Source organism: Lissotriton helveticus, chromosome 7 (assembly GCF_964261635.1).
Source record: "Lissotriton helveticus chromosome 7, aLisHel1.1, whole genome shotgun sequence".
In the NCBI taxonomy this organism is placed as follows: Eukaryota; Metazoa; Chordata; class Amphibia; order Caudata; family Salamandridae; genus Lissotriton; species Lissotriton helveticus.
In genome coordinates, this window is record NC_136068.1 from 109,870,295 (window position 1) to 109,885,404 (window position 15,110).

The following is a 15,110-nucleotide window of genomic DNA, read 5'->3' on the forward strand; positions in this document are numbered from 1 at the left end:
GAGTTAAGTATTCCATAGCTGAGTAGAGTGATTTCACCCACAGGGCGTTACATTTATGTTGATTCCTTTCTTTTCTGCAAGGTATGCTCAATATCCTTTGGAGAGGGGCTAAACATTACATGTACATGGAGCCCACGTAACCACAGCATGCATGTTCACCCACTTTGTAACCTTTCAAGCATCCTTTGTCACACATCCCTCCTCTCCAGTACCCCTGATTGTCTGCATGTACGTCGTGTGACACTATGCATGTGAGAGAGCGCAAACTGACTTAAATGTATGAGTACATCACACTTACCTGTAGTAAGCACAAATCATGAGGAGAAATGCCATGAGTGCTAATAGTATCTGCAATTATATTCTGAATGTATAGCTAATATAGAGATTTAAGTAGAAGTGGAACTAATACAGAAATGTGTGACATTATATGATTTTAGTAGATGTGATTATTTCTGAATCCATGTCGTGTAGCTGTTAAAACATAAGATGGTATGTGGTTAAACGCAGAATGTGGTAGGCCTCAGGGCCAGAGCTAAAGGGGAAGGTGTTTCCTTTCACGACACAGATTGTATTAATGTTTTGGCCATTGCATTAAATGGGCCATGATTTATAGAAATGTATACTGAATAATAGAATAAGAATATTAACATGTTTTAATTAATGAAGAAGTTGAATGCTATAATCATGACGAGAAATATTGTAGGCCTGAAATGTTTTAACATTGATTTATACGTACATGTCTGGGCTGAGAAATGTTGCAAGCCTTTTTAGAAGTCTATGAGAGTTGGGTTCTTGGCCGCAGATATCTGTCTGCAAAGGAAGAGGGGGGATCCAATTATAAATGAATGAATAGAGGTCTGTTCAGTAGACGGCCTAGACATGGAGGAGGGTTCCGGAATGTTTGAGGGGTATCAGCGGGCCGGAGAAGAGTCTGAGAAGCAAGGTCAACTCTAACGTATGAGGCCCAATACAAAGCATCATGGAAAAAGCCAGAAGCTACACCACGTGAGGGGCGTCTCGCAAGGGGCGTCTCAAATGTTGTTGACTGTTTTGTATTAGGGACAGCACCCCTGGGTGGAGTTAGAGCAGAGACCTGAGGACCCTTTAGAGAGCGGATGGGTAGGCAGAGAGGGGTCATGACTGGAGAACTATAGGTTTTCACCAAGAGACTTAGAGTGAGTGACTTCCCTTGGGGGTCATTCATTGCTGACACCTTTGTTAGGTTGGGATTTGGTTAAGTAGGGATACCATCTAGAGCAGGGTAGGGACAGCCTAACCTGTGCGTTTTCCTCCAACCTAAATGAAGGAGAGATATGCGTCAATGCTGATAGCTTTATTATTCTTAGAACTTGTGTTAGTGGTTTCCGTTGCTCGTCTGAGGGCTTTCCGAGAGCACATGTATGTAATTGGACCTGTGTATCTCGTGAATCTCATTCTGAGATGCCTGTATTTGCAGCTTATCATATCTTTACAATAAACTTTTGAAAGCTAGAAGTTGTTTGTGATCTTTGGGAGCAGAGTCCTTTATTGGGTGAACTAACTGTGTAATGGGTGTACTGTTTTCCTCCAAGACAGGCAACAAAGGTTCAGTCGACCAGATCGAGGTTTAGATCAATAGATATAAGGTATCGATCAAAATCTCGCCCTTTCAGTTGGTAGCTATAGAGGATGGTTGCCTTCTTGAGGACGGTGACCTAGGCCAGGTTAGCTTACCCCAAGGCCCCTAGAGATCGATGATCGGAAGAACAGCCCGCTGAAGAAGATCCGGATGACGTGAGACAGAAAAGGCAGCAGTATCGGTCGAGAGTGAGTATAAAGGGTTATGCGTGTTAGATTGCGGTGTTTTGTATTGTATCTATGTTGTAATGTCTGGCGGAGTTGAATGTCTGTAGAGTGACTGTGGAACAGGTTGTGAGCGCGCGCAACCGGTGGAAATCTTAAGTTCAAGGAGAGCTTAAGTGGTTCGGGTGTATCGGACACCCAGAGTAATTGTCAACTAGTGTGAAGGGGGTCATGAGGTACCATTGATCACCCGAGGGACCGAGATAGGGGGACCGTAAGAGTGAGTGCGTGAGTAACGGACGCTGGTCGGACGTTACTGTGTGTGTAAGCAACCTATCAGAGAGACGATAGACATTTCGTCAGGTGTGTTGACAATTACAGATAGACTGTGGACGTACAGTCGAGAGAAGTGACCGCTTGGTCGGAAGTAGTCATTTTTCGGTGTATGAATGGGACGCATGCATAACCGGGAGACGAGTTGAGAAAGGAGGGGTGCTGCTGCGAAGCGGAGAAAAGTGACGTCAGAAAGTGTCGCGCAGTGATTGGCCGACCGGAGAAAGACCGCGCTGTGATAGGCCAGCTAGCAAAGACGTCAGACAGGGTCGCGACGTGATTGGCCGACCGGAGAAAGACCGCGCTGCGATAGGCCAAGCTAGCAAAGCCGCGACAGGATTGGTGGATTGTCATCAGGAAGTAAACAGAGTAGCGAGGCTGGATATTGTGCGCATAATTATGAAGTGTTTTAAATGGCTGAAAGCGGTGTTTAAAAAAGAGAAGCGGGGATCGTATGAAGGGGAAGAAGCCCCGCCGGAGGGTACGCCAGCTCGTTATATGGCAGTGAATGTTGGGCTGCATACGATCCTTTGGATATCAGAGTGGAGTAAGATTACTGAAGGAAATGAGGAACTGACGTTCCCGAAGTACGGGACGTTCAGATTAGAGGTGTTACATCGATTAAAATCAGTCATGACCTCAATGAGACCCTTGCCTAGACCAACCCAGTTTGAAGCTCTTGATGCATGGATTAGGGCAGCGCATGAAAAGAATATGAACAGACGACAAGAAAGGGTGAAACGATCGGTAAGGGCAGTGCAGGATGCCAGGTGGGATGCGGATGCTAAAAGATGGAGAGTGCATAACATGGAAGTAAATAAACTGTACCCAGTGTTAGAGGCGCCAGTAAATAAAAGTCCCCTGGAAGAAGATGATGAGAGCGAAACAGAGGATAGCCTGATAAACAGATTATTGACAGACAGGCCACCCCCGTATAATAGAGCAGGGGGAGAGGTCGAGCATACAGAAGGAGAAAAGGGGGGCAATGCAGGAGAGCATAGACCGCTTCCCAGTTCAGAGTGGGATCCTGAGGCAAAGAAAGAGCTGTCCCAGCCTAGTCAGGTGCAACAGGTAGTCGGGAGGTTTGTGGTACAAAGAGCGCCGGAAACGGAAAGCGCCACATCCTACCCATTACCAGATGCACTACAGGTACCTGTTACCATAGGTCCTATAATATCGATATATGACCAAGAGAGAGCAAGAGGGGAAGAACGGGTACGGAAGGACAGAGAAAGAGCAGAGAAGGCAAGGAGGAACAATACGATCAATTCCCCAAGTCAGATGCCGATACCCAGAGAGTGGAGCACCCCGATGCACACAGCAGGGGACCCAGGAGGAGATCCTGGGGGCCCTAGATGGCCAGTAGATCTGAGGGGATCTGGACGAAAATCCTTTCAAGAGCTAAATGAGTACATGAAGCAGTGGGATGAGGCAGTGAAGGCTCAAAAGAACATCATAGCTGCGGAAGCAGAAAGGGAAAGTCAGGACAGCCGAGCTCGGACTCACTGCGGGGCTGGGGAGAGCAGCCCGGAGTGGGACTGTAGAGAGAGAGAGAGTAGGGGAGTCACCCATTGGGCCCGGAGTGGAGGTAGAACAGACCTGGAAAACGGGGGCCCCGGGAATGGGAGGGTGGCGCGCCCAATACTCAGTGAAGGGGAGAGGAGAGCGCAAGAGTATAGAAACAGCTTTAAGTGTCCACACTGTGTACCTGGCACCAGAGAACTGAATGGGAGTTGTGAGAGGTCGCACCATAGTCCCTGTGATGACGGAAATGAGCGCAGCCCAGGGAATATGGGGAACCAGGAAGGATCGTATCAGATACTGAGCGATACTAGGCAAAGGGAGAGTAGAGAGCAGAGGGAAAATAACAGAGAGGTGTGCGGTGAGAGGAGAGAAGAAGAAGAGAGTGGGCAGAGCAAGAGTAGGGGTAACAGGCCCGTGTTTCATCTCCTTCCAAGATCGGATGGCCGAGCATGGGACCTGGAGAGATGGGAGCAAGAGAGGGCACCCATTAACTCTCCCGAACCCAAACGTAGAGCTCGAAGTTGGGATGGTAGGGAGACCAGTGAGCCCCCTTCGAAAGACATATTGCGAGCTGAGATAAAAGCCAAGAGACTCGATGTCACCAGTTTAAGGTCAGACCTGGATGACATGGTAGATGGTACCCTGCCTTTAGAGAGAATGGAAATGTATGAACAGGATGAAATACTGTATATGGCAAAGGACATTACTCGAAAAGCGAGAGCAGTCCATGAGAAGTTAGTCGAACTAGCAGGCAAATATATGGTGGACTTGTCAAGAACCAAAGCATTGCAGGGTAACCACAGGCTACATTATACAGATCGAGACCTAGATGAGAGGAGAACGATTGGGCTGAAAACGCACATAAGGGAACTGATCGCTGGAATAAGGACATGGAGGGCACTAGATAAGTGGGAAGAGAGGTGGTCCAAGAAAGGGACCGGCAGGAGAAGCACGCTTGGTATGACACCAGGACAGCAGGGAATAGAAGCTTACCCTTTGCGTGAAGTTGCAAATGGGAACTATGTACATGTCCCTTGGAGTAGGGGAGATTTAGCTGCTTTTACCACCTCCTTCCCCAAATTACGGGAAAACCCAGTGGAGTGGTACAAGCAAGTGGAGAGATTTGTAAAAATCTCAAAGGTCCTTTGGATAGATCTGAACACGCTGTTTGACATTGTAGTACCAGGAGATCTGTGGACAGCATGCAAGGTTAGCGCTGAGTGGCCCACAACGGAGCCAGAGAGAGATGCCAAGACTAATGGGCCGTCCGAGATTGTGATGGCAAAATTCGAGAGAGTGATGACTTGGCTGAAAGAGAAAGTGCCAATGCAAGACATAGATTGGGTCAGAATAGACCGAACAAGACAGGAACCCAAAGAGACAGTTCACGAATATTACGAGAGATTGCTGAAGGCGTTTAAACAGTATAGCGGCTTGGATGTAATGGATCCAAAAGACATAGGGCAATTTGTGTCTAAGTTCGTCCTGGGACTGAGACCGGATATTAGTTTAATGATTCAGCAACACTCGATTTGTTGGCAAACAAAACCCCTAGATGAAATACTGAGATATGCTAGGTACTGCTGTGATGAGATAGACTCCAAGGCTAAGAAACTAAAAGAAAAGTTGATGGTGGTACAGATGCAGGCAGCAGGGAAGGGGGGACAACAGCAACAGCAGCAAGGAACAGGTACAGGAGGAAAGAAGCAGTACAGTCAGAACAAGGGCAATGAGGAGAGTTCCACCTTTAGACCCAGAATAGATATAGCTGCCTTGAAGAAAACGACTAGGTGCCACCAGTGTAACGAGGTGGGGCATTGGAAACGCGAGTGCCCCTACAATGTAGAGATAGGAGAGCAAGAGATAGAGGAGGAAGAGGTCCAGAGCGCGCCTACAAGAGGGGTAACGCCATACCAAGGAAAGGTGCTCAAAGGGGGGGGGGCTCCTCCCCGAGCCCAGTTCCCACAACCTCCTCGAGTAGGGACTATGGGTAAGACCTATAGACAAATGCCCCTGTTTGTAGAAGGGGAAGAGTGCTATTATGTGGACCCATTAACCGGACAGAGAGTGGAAAGAGAAGACTGCACCCTCGGGGCAGCCTTGGAGGTGGACCAGAGGGGACCCTATGTGGAAGCAGAAGTAGCAGGGTGCCCTACGACATTTCTGGTGGACACAGGAGCCACTAGATCCACGATCAGATCAGCTGCAGTTCCAGACCTGCCCATGTCTGGAGAGACCATACAAGTGGTAGGGGTCGCAAACAGGAGAATAACCAGCCAATTGACAGAACCGGTACAGGTGAAAATAGGGAAGTACAGCAATGAGCACCAGTTTGTGGTTTGTGATTCAAGTCCTGTGTGTCTGCTAGGGAGAGACCTGTTGTGTAAATTGAATTGTACTATATACTGTACACCTCAGGGAGTGGAGGTATTGACCAATGATGATGACGCAGATTTCAAAGTTGCAAACTCAAGAATATGCGTGGAGCTGTACCCTACTTTGACAGTAGATGAGCTCCCCTGGGACTTGAGAGAGACAGTGGCACCAGAAGTATGGGATTTCACTGGGGAAGAGATTGGATTGGTCAAAGGGGTGGACCCAGTGAAAATTGTAGTGAAACCGCATGCTGAGTTCCCAAGAACACCCCAATATAAATTGACTCCAGAAACGATTGCAGGCATAAAACCTGTGATTGAGTCCATGATTAAACAGGGAATACTGAAAGAAATCGTGGGTAGTCCATGCAACTCCCCGATTATGGGTCTGCAGAAACCAAATGGGAAATTTCGGATAGTACAGGACCTTCGAAAGATTAATAACATAGTCGTTTCGTGTTGTCCAGTGGTACCGAATCCATCAGTGATACTGTTTCAGATTCCATTCCAAGCTGAGTGGTTCACTGTGATCGATCTTTGTCAGGCTTTCTTTTCAATCCCTCTGGACGAAGAAAGCCATTTTCTTTTCGCATTTAAGCTGGAAAATCGCGTCCTAACATGGTGTCGTATCCCTCAGGGGTATACAGAGAGCCCATCGATCTTTAACCAGCTTTTGAAGAAAAATCTTGAAAGTCTAGTGCTGCCCCAGAAGTCAGTTCTGGTCCAGTACATAGACGACCTCCTTGTGGCGTCAGAAACAGAAGAAGCTTGCAGGGAGGACTCCATTGCTTTGTTAAATCACCTAGCTGCCAATGGGCACAAGGTGTCCCCGGGAAAATTGCAGTACTGCCTGACAGAAGTGCAGTACTTGGGACACAGAATAGAGAAAGGCAAACGAAAGGTGTCACCAGACAGGATAGAGGCGATCATGAAAATGAATGCGCCTAAGACACAGAGAGAGGTCAGGATGTTCCTAGGGATGGTGGGTTATTGCCGACAGTGGATCGTGAACTTTTCACTGAAAGCAAAGCCCTTGCAAAAACTGACGCACAAAGAGGTGAGCGACCCGGTACCATGGGACAAAGACTGTTTGATGGCGTTCCTACAGCTGCGAGAGGACCTGTGTCGTGCTCCGGCATTGGGAATGCCTGATTACAATAAACAATTTTTTCTTTACTGTTGTGAGAGAGAAGGTTGCGCGTTGTCTGTGTTAGTCCAAATCCATGGGAATGCCCGTAGACCAGTTGCTTATTTCTCGGCTACTTTAGACCCAGTAGCCGCAGCGTTGCCCGGATGTCTCAAATCCGTTGCTGCAACGGGTGTCAGCATTGAGAGATGTGAAAATATCGTCATGGGGCACCCGTTAGAGGTGTGCGTGCCCCATTCTGTTGAACTGTTGATGACCAGGACCAAAACACAGCATCTGACCAACAGCAGGCTCACGCGCTATGAGCAAGTTATTCTTGCTGCAGAGAATGTGACCCTCAAGAGATGCTCTGTTTTGAACCCTGCTACCTTGATGCCACTTCCAAATGATATTGAGGATGATGATGAATATACAGACCATGACTGCCTTGATGTGACTGAACTATGCACCAAACCCAGACCTGACATCGTAGATGAGCCACTGACTGACCCAGATGAAATTTTCTTTGTCGATGGCTCATGTGTAAGAGACGAAGTTGGGCAGTTGAGAGCAGCTTATGCTGTTTGTACAATTACTGGAGTTGTGGAAGCTGGGTGCCTGGAAGGAGTACACTCCGCTCAGGTAGCCGAGATTATTGCCCTGACACGTGCTTGCTTGGCAAGCAATCAAATTCGAGTCACCATATACACCGACAGCCAATATGGTTATGGGGTAGTTCATGATTACGGGCAGTTATGGTCTCAAAGAGGGTTCATGACCTCTTCAGGCTCTCCCATTCGCAATGGAGAGTTTGTGCGCCTGTTGTTAGAGGCGTTGCAATGCCCAGCAGGTATCGCAGTTGTAAAGTGCACCGCACATACCAGAAATGAGGACTTTGTTTCGAAAGGCAATAGATATGCTGATGAAGTTGCGCGGTATTGCGCAGAGCAAGGGTACTCTTTCACAGAGGTGGAAGTGGGTGGAATAAATGTAAGAACTGAATTAGCCATGATACTGGAAACTGTTGATACTTGGGATGAACTGTCAAACATGCAAGAAAATGCTCCTAATTCTGAAAAAGAAACATGGGAAAAGGCAGGATGTGTAATGGGTGAGTCCCATTTTTGGGTCTCAGCAGACGGCAGAGCAGTGTTGCCCAATGAGATGGTGAGTCCAATGGCTAGACTCATACATGGTCCCGTACACTTAGGGAGAGATGCTATGCTGAGAGTGTTTAGACAAACTTGGTACAATCCTAAGTTTAGAATAGCAGCAGAAGCAGTGTGCCAGCGTTGTGTGACCTGCCAGCAGCTGAACGTAGGGAAAAGAACACCAGTTGCACTAAGTCACATAGGAAGGTCTGGAGGTCCATTCAACCGAATGCAGATAGATTTCATTGAAATGCCAAGGTGCAACCGCCTCCGCTATGTCCTGGTGGTTGTTTGTGTGTTCTCCAGATGGGTTGAGGCATACCCTACACGTAGGTGCGACACCCTCACAGTGGCCAAGTTACTGCTCAGGGAACTCATTCCTCGCTTCGGGGTGCCGGCCTTTTTGGAATCAGATAGGGGAACACATTTTAACAGCGAGCTTGTGAAGATGGTTTGTGTAGCGCTAAATATTGACCAGAAGTTGCATTGCAGTTACCGACCAGAAGCCTCAGGAATTGTGGAGCAGATCAATGGCACGATCAAGGCCAGAATAGCCAAAGTTTGTTCCTCAACGACCCTGAGTTGGCCTGATGCCCTGCCATTGGTTCTCATGAGCCTTCGTAGTACCCCAGACAGAAGAACGGGGTTATCACCACATGAGGTGTTAATGGGGAGAGCAATGAGGCTGCCATCTGTCCCAGCTACTGCACTGTTAAATATCACAGATGATATGATCCTGGACTATTGTAAGGGGCTGTCTGACGCCATTCGTTCTGTGTCCCTTCAGGTGCAGGCTGCCGAGGTTCCAGCGTGCCAGGGCCCGTGCCATGACCTGTACCCTGGGGACTGGGTCCTGGTGAAAAAACATGTGAGAAGAAGCTGCTTGGATATTCGTTGGCGTGGGCCCTTCCAGATCATCCTGATCACGAACACAGCTGTGAAGGTGGGAGGCCTGCCCAATTGGATCCACGCGTCACATACGCGAAGGGTTCCAGCACCTCGGGAAGAAACAGCTCCTCTCTCGGATAGACGTCCAGAAGAGGACCGAGAAGCCATAGAGGGGGCTAGCCAAGCTGTAGAGGTGCCAGAGGAAGCAGGGAACGAGTCTGACCAAGCTGAGGACGGTCAGTACAACAGCGAAACTGAAGACGCTACAGAAGGAGAAAATAGCTGGGAGTACGAGTCAGACCCTGACAGGTCTGAGAGAGAGCGAGAACAGACAAGAAGGAGAAGGAGTAGAAGGGCACGTGGAGAAGCTAATTGGCCGCAAAGAAGGAGCTCTAGCCTGAGGTCAACTCCAGAGTTAACCCTTCCTCCGATATCCGAAGACTCAGACCCAGAAGAAGGTGCTCAGGGCGCTGAAGCACCGGACCGAAGAAGGTCAAGAAGAGTGCGTGTGCCTAACAGAAGATACTCCACACCTGAGTGGACATATCTGGCGACAAATGTCTGTGAAACCGGAGACAGGGAGGATCCGAGCGGTGGTGGTGTCCAGTTCTGAGCCCATTATCACCGTGGAAATACGACTGTTGGTACCCGGTGTCGAACAAGAAGGGTCACTAACATTCATGCTCCCCAGACCTCCCCGCCTCAGCAAGTTAAAACACATGTTCCTTTCAGAATTGCAATTCCCCGACTTTGGTACAACGATAACAGCACATGAAGAGCACAATCTTCGTTTGGAAATACTGAACTATGCTATTGAAGCTGCAACCACAAACCTGATAGTAGACTGTTAAAGGACTTTGTAAATAGAGCAAGCAGAAAAAGAAGATTACCTAGCGCCCAGGAAGCAGAGAATATTAGGGAACTTCCCTTGAGTTGATGGAGAAGGGCTAGGGTTGTCTTTATTGAACTGTTAAAGGACTTTTGCGAAGAAGGTTGTCAGCCTCCAGTTGTGTGGATTCGAAAGACAAAAGGATTAAAAAGAGACTGTAAAGGAACGAGAGGAAAAGAACTTTTTGCTAAGATAAGAGAGAGCCATATTGTCTGACGAAATGGAGGCCGGCACCCAGAACCGCAGAGCTAAATGTATAATAGGTACACTAATAGTAGGAGTGATAATATTAATAGCTTTAGTGGTAACAATTTCTTATGTAAAGGGACATGAGGAAGAGGTAAAGGTAACTGATGTGAAATCTGTAGAAACGCTTACACCTACTGTTGCTGGTGAGAAAAGGGAAAACACTCAAGAGAAAGCGTTATTGGCTGCAGAAGCCCGTAGGTTACACGTAGATGAGTCCCAAGGAGACTTTAGGTCAAATGCTTATGCTAAACTCTTATATGAATACGTGGATGCCATGGAGGTTAAGGATTGCTACGTCTGCATGCAGTTGCCGGCGTCTGTAGATGAAGGAATTCGATATCATCACCTCCCGCTGACATATGGCATTACATGTAGCTTATTGCTTAGTATATTTTATGAGAGAGATAGTTTTGAATACTATTTCTCCAATTATGATTCAGTGTTGCCAGAAGTCCCAAATTATAAGCAGATGAACAAATGGGACTACTGGAAGAGTGAAGACAGATTGGCCAAGTTCTTCATTCCTTGGATTACCTTAGATACTTCACATGCCCGTAGAAATAACCTGACATGCAAGGTGTCAGAAGTCGAGAAGAAGTTCATAGGGCAGGTGGATGATCGTTACAGGAGACAAAAGATTTTGAAAAAATCAGGACAATGGAAAACAGATTGGACCGAGGAAGAGAAGGCACACAAGAGAAAGGGTAGTAGTGGTCCAATAGCTTTAGATAAAACGCAGAGAGGAAAGCTATGTCTTCACCGAGCCAAAACGTATTATGAAAATGTATACGTGGGGGAAGTAGACTGTGAGCATGCTTTCAATATAGAGTACTATACTAAGGATTTCCTGAAGGGAATGCAAGTGATTCCAAATGTGTATTTTGTATGTGGAAGAAATGCCTACGTGAGACTACCTGACAACTGGTATGGATCATGTTACTTAGCAATTGTCTTCCCCAAAATATATCATGCACAAGACTTAGTGATCATTGAGGGCAAGACATCATCGAGGGGAAGGAGAGATATAGGTGATGCAGAAATGGTTGGAGATGTCTTTGGAGCTATGTTCCCTCTTTTGGGAGTAATCCTTAATGATGTTAAAATTAGACGACTGGCAACAGTTGTCGACAGGTTGTCTGCCAGCACTGCTCAGTCCTTAATGCTGGTAGAAGGAGAGATGCAATCGATAAGGGCTATGGTTCTTCAAAACCGTCTTGCGTTAGATGTCCTACTAGCAAAAGAGGGCGGAGTCTGTAAGGCTTTGAAGGTCCAGGAATGTTGCACTTACATTCCAGACAATTCGAAGCCCCTTGAGAAAGTTATTAAGAACATAACTAATATTCACAAGGAGATCGAAGACTTGAGTAGAGAAAATGTCTGGGAAAAGGTGGGCCACGGAATGAGTGAAGTTGGAGGGTGGTTTTCCACCTTAGGCAAAAGCTTTGTTTGGTATATCCTAAAACCTATCATCATAATATTGATCTGTGGGATTATATTGTGGGGATTGGTGAGGGTATTCAAATGGTACAGAGCAAGAAGGTCAGAAAGGGCCCAAAGAGAACAGCTGCAGAGATTGGCTGCCATACAAGATAATCAGTACAGGAGCCTGAGGGCTCTGGAAGCGCAGAGAATGCCAGCAATAACTTCAGTCTAAATGTTAGTGATGACCCCGAGAGGTCATCAAAGGGGGGAACTGAGAGAGCGCAAACTGACTTAAATGTATGAGTACATCACACTTACCTGTAGTAAGCACAAATCATGAGGAGAAATGCCATGAGTGCTAATAGTATCTGCAATTATATTCTGAATGTATAGCTAATATAGAGATTTAAGTAGAAGTGGAACTAATACAGAAATGTGTGACATTATATGATTTTAGTAGATGTGATTATTTCTGAATCCATGTCGTGTAGCTGTTAAAACATAAGATGGTATGTGGTTAAACGCAGAATGTGGTAGGCCTCAGGGCCAGAGCTAAAGGGGAAGGTGTTTCCTTTCACGACACAGATTGTATTAATGTTTTGGCCATTGCATTAAATGGGCCATGATTTATAGAAATGTATACTGAATAATAGAATAAGAATATTAACATGTTTTAATTAATGAAGAAGTTGAATGCTATAATCATGACGAGAAATATTGTAGGCCTGAAATGTTTTAACATTGATTTATACGTACATGTCTGGGCTGAGAAATGTTGCAAGCCTTTTTAGAAGTCTATGAGAGTTGGGTTCTTGGCCGCAGATATCTGTCTGCAAAGGAAGAGGGGGGATCCAATTATAAATGAATGAATAGAGGTCTGTTCAGTAGACGGCCTAGACATGGAGGAGGGTTCCGGAATGTTTGAGGGGTATCAGCGGGCCGGAGAAGAGTCTGAGAAGCAAGGTCAACTCTAACGTATGAGGCCCAATACAAAGCATCATGGAAAAAGCCAGAAGCTACACCACGTGAGGGGCGTCTCGCAAGGGGCGTCTCAAATGTTGTTGACTGTTTTGTATTAGGGACAGCACCCCTGGGTGGAGTTAGAGCAGAGACCTGAGGACCCTTTAGAGAGCGGATGGGTAGGCAGAGAGGGGTCATGACTGGAGAACTATAGGTTTTCACCAAGAGACTTAGAGTGAGTGACTTCCCTTGGGGGTCATTCATTGCTGACACCTTTGTTAGGTTGGGATTTGGTTAAGTAGGGATACCATCTAGAGCAGGGTAGGGACAGCCTAACCTGTGCGTTTTCCTCCAACCTAAATGAAGGAGAGATATGCGTCAATGCTGATAGCTTTATTATTCTTAGAACTTGTGTTAGTGATTTCCGTTGCTCGTCTGAGGGCTTTCCGAGAGCACATGTATGTAATTGGACCTGTGTATCTCGTGAATCTCATTCTGAGATGCCTGTATTTGCAGCTTATCATATCTTTACAATAAACTTTTGAAAGCTAGAAGTTGTTTGTGATCTTTGGGAGCAGAGTCCTTTATTGGGTGAACTAACTGTGTAATGGGTGTACTGTTTTCCTCCAAGACAGGCAACAAAGGTTCAGTCGACCAGATCGAGGTTTAGATCAATAGATATAAGGTATCGATCAAAATCTCGCCCTTTCACATGTCTGTTTGTGCCTTGCCCCAGTGTGCATGCATTGACCCCTTTGTGTATCTTTGCTTGTCTCTGTCTATGCTGGTGCAAGCACGTGGGTGTCTGCCCTCTTTTATCCTGTTTAAATGGGTGCACACAGGTGTCTTTCTGCCTGTTGGTTTGTGCGAATCGGTATCTATAGATGTGCTGGGATGTATATGCATTAACCTCTGTACATGGGTGTGTGTTTATATTTGTTGATCTGTGTGCATTGCTGCCTTTATGTATGTTAGGGAGAGGTGTGGCGCCGCGGCCAGGGCGACTAACGCTGGAATCTGGGGATCAGGGTTCGATCCCCGGCACCAGCACCATGTGACTCTGGACAATAGCTTGCTTAATCTTCCCGACGGCCCCCAGCGCCTAGAGACCCTTACGGGTGATTGTGCGCTTTACAAATGTGGATTATTATGTTACCTGTGCTTAGGTAGGTTTGTTTGGCTGTGTGCATGTTAGTCTCTATGGATGCTGTGGCTGTGTATCTGCATATATGTATGTGTGATCTATGTTTGAGAGAACGTGCCCTTTCATGTTGTGTCTCTGCGTGAATGAATTATACAAAAGACTGTACTACTGGCTTTGTGGATCATTGTTGTAAAGAGATAGCATGCAGTAAAAGAGGAACCTCTGGGCATTGTCATTTTAAGTGGCACGCGTTATCTTTTGAAAGTAAATGACTGTCAGCAGAATCTTAGTATAATGTCATAACCTTACGGTATTTTGATTTAAATACAGCTTTGTTTACCAAAGACCGACATAGTTCAACGTGTTAAACAATCATAGACATGATTTACCCTATTGTAGAGTGTTATGTCATGTGGTGAAGTTAAACGCCTCTTTTTCTTCACTGAAATGGCTACAGTAATGTCATCACTAGTAGTCGAAGATAGGACTGAGCTGAAGTAAGATGTTATTTGCCCAAGATCACACGATGCGATCTAGTGCTTGAAGTCGGCAACTGGAATTAACTCGTCTGCTTCCACAGTATATGTTCCCAGCCTCGTTGCCCTCTAGCCCTTGGCACTGAACCCTCCTGACCCAATGTACCAGCCCCGAGGCAGCATGGACGGGGGCACGGGGCGTGTGTCGCTCGCTGAGACAGCAGTGATTTCTCCCCCGTGAAGGTGCGCCTTCCCGGGTTACCGTGCTCAGGCTGAGAGCGCAGAGGCTCCGGTTACACTCACAAGCCCCTCCCTCCGCACAATCAGGGAAGAAGAGTCTACCAAGGGATTAGAGCCGCTCCTGTGGCCCGCCACAACCTGTCACTCCACCCGGCACTTTTACCTCACCACCTCTGAGTGCCAAGCGGAAAACCGCGGCGTCAAGCACGGCGAGGGATCGCTGCTGTCACTGAAGCCCCTCGCTGACACCTCAAGGCGCACTCTGCACACAAGGGCTTCTGGGCGCTTCGTCTGCACGGGGGTGCTTGGAGCCAAGACCCAGGCGCCTGCCTCCCATCCGCAGTTACTGGGGCCCCGTGACGCTGCGGCGGTGGTCCCCAGAGGGCGACGGTAACCTGCGCTCTCCGGCCCTCGGGGGGCCACTGGCACTCGCCCGTTCCTGGCGCTCAGCGGGGCTCTCCGGACCAGAGAGGACGGGCAGCCCTCGGCAGGTCAGTTGAACTCCACGGCCTCTGGGCCCCTCGGGCTCGAGACAGTGGGGCGTTTTGCAC

General features: G+C 47.4%; 1 protein-coding gene across 1 annotated transcript in view; it reads left to right on the forward strand.

The window, feature by feature from the left end:
• The first annotated feature begins 14,566 nt into the window (after positions 1-14,566).
• The window catches only part of LOC144768175 (DEP domain-containing mTOR-interacting protein-like), a 150,447-nt gene continuing 149,903 nt past the window's right edge, over positions 14,567-15,110 (forward strand). The window contains exon 1 of the mRNA XM_078651637.1: positions 14,567-15,050. The gene's annotated coding sequence lies outside the window, so the exon portion shown is untranslated. The remainder of the gene's footprint in view (positions 15,051-15,110) is intronic.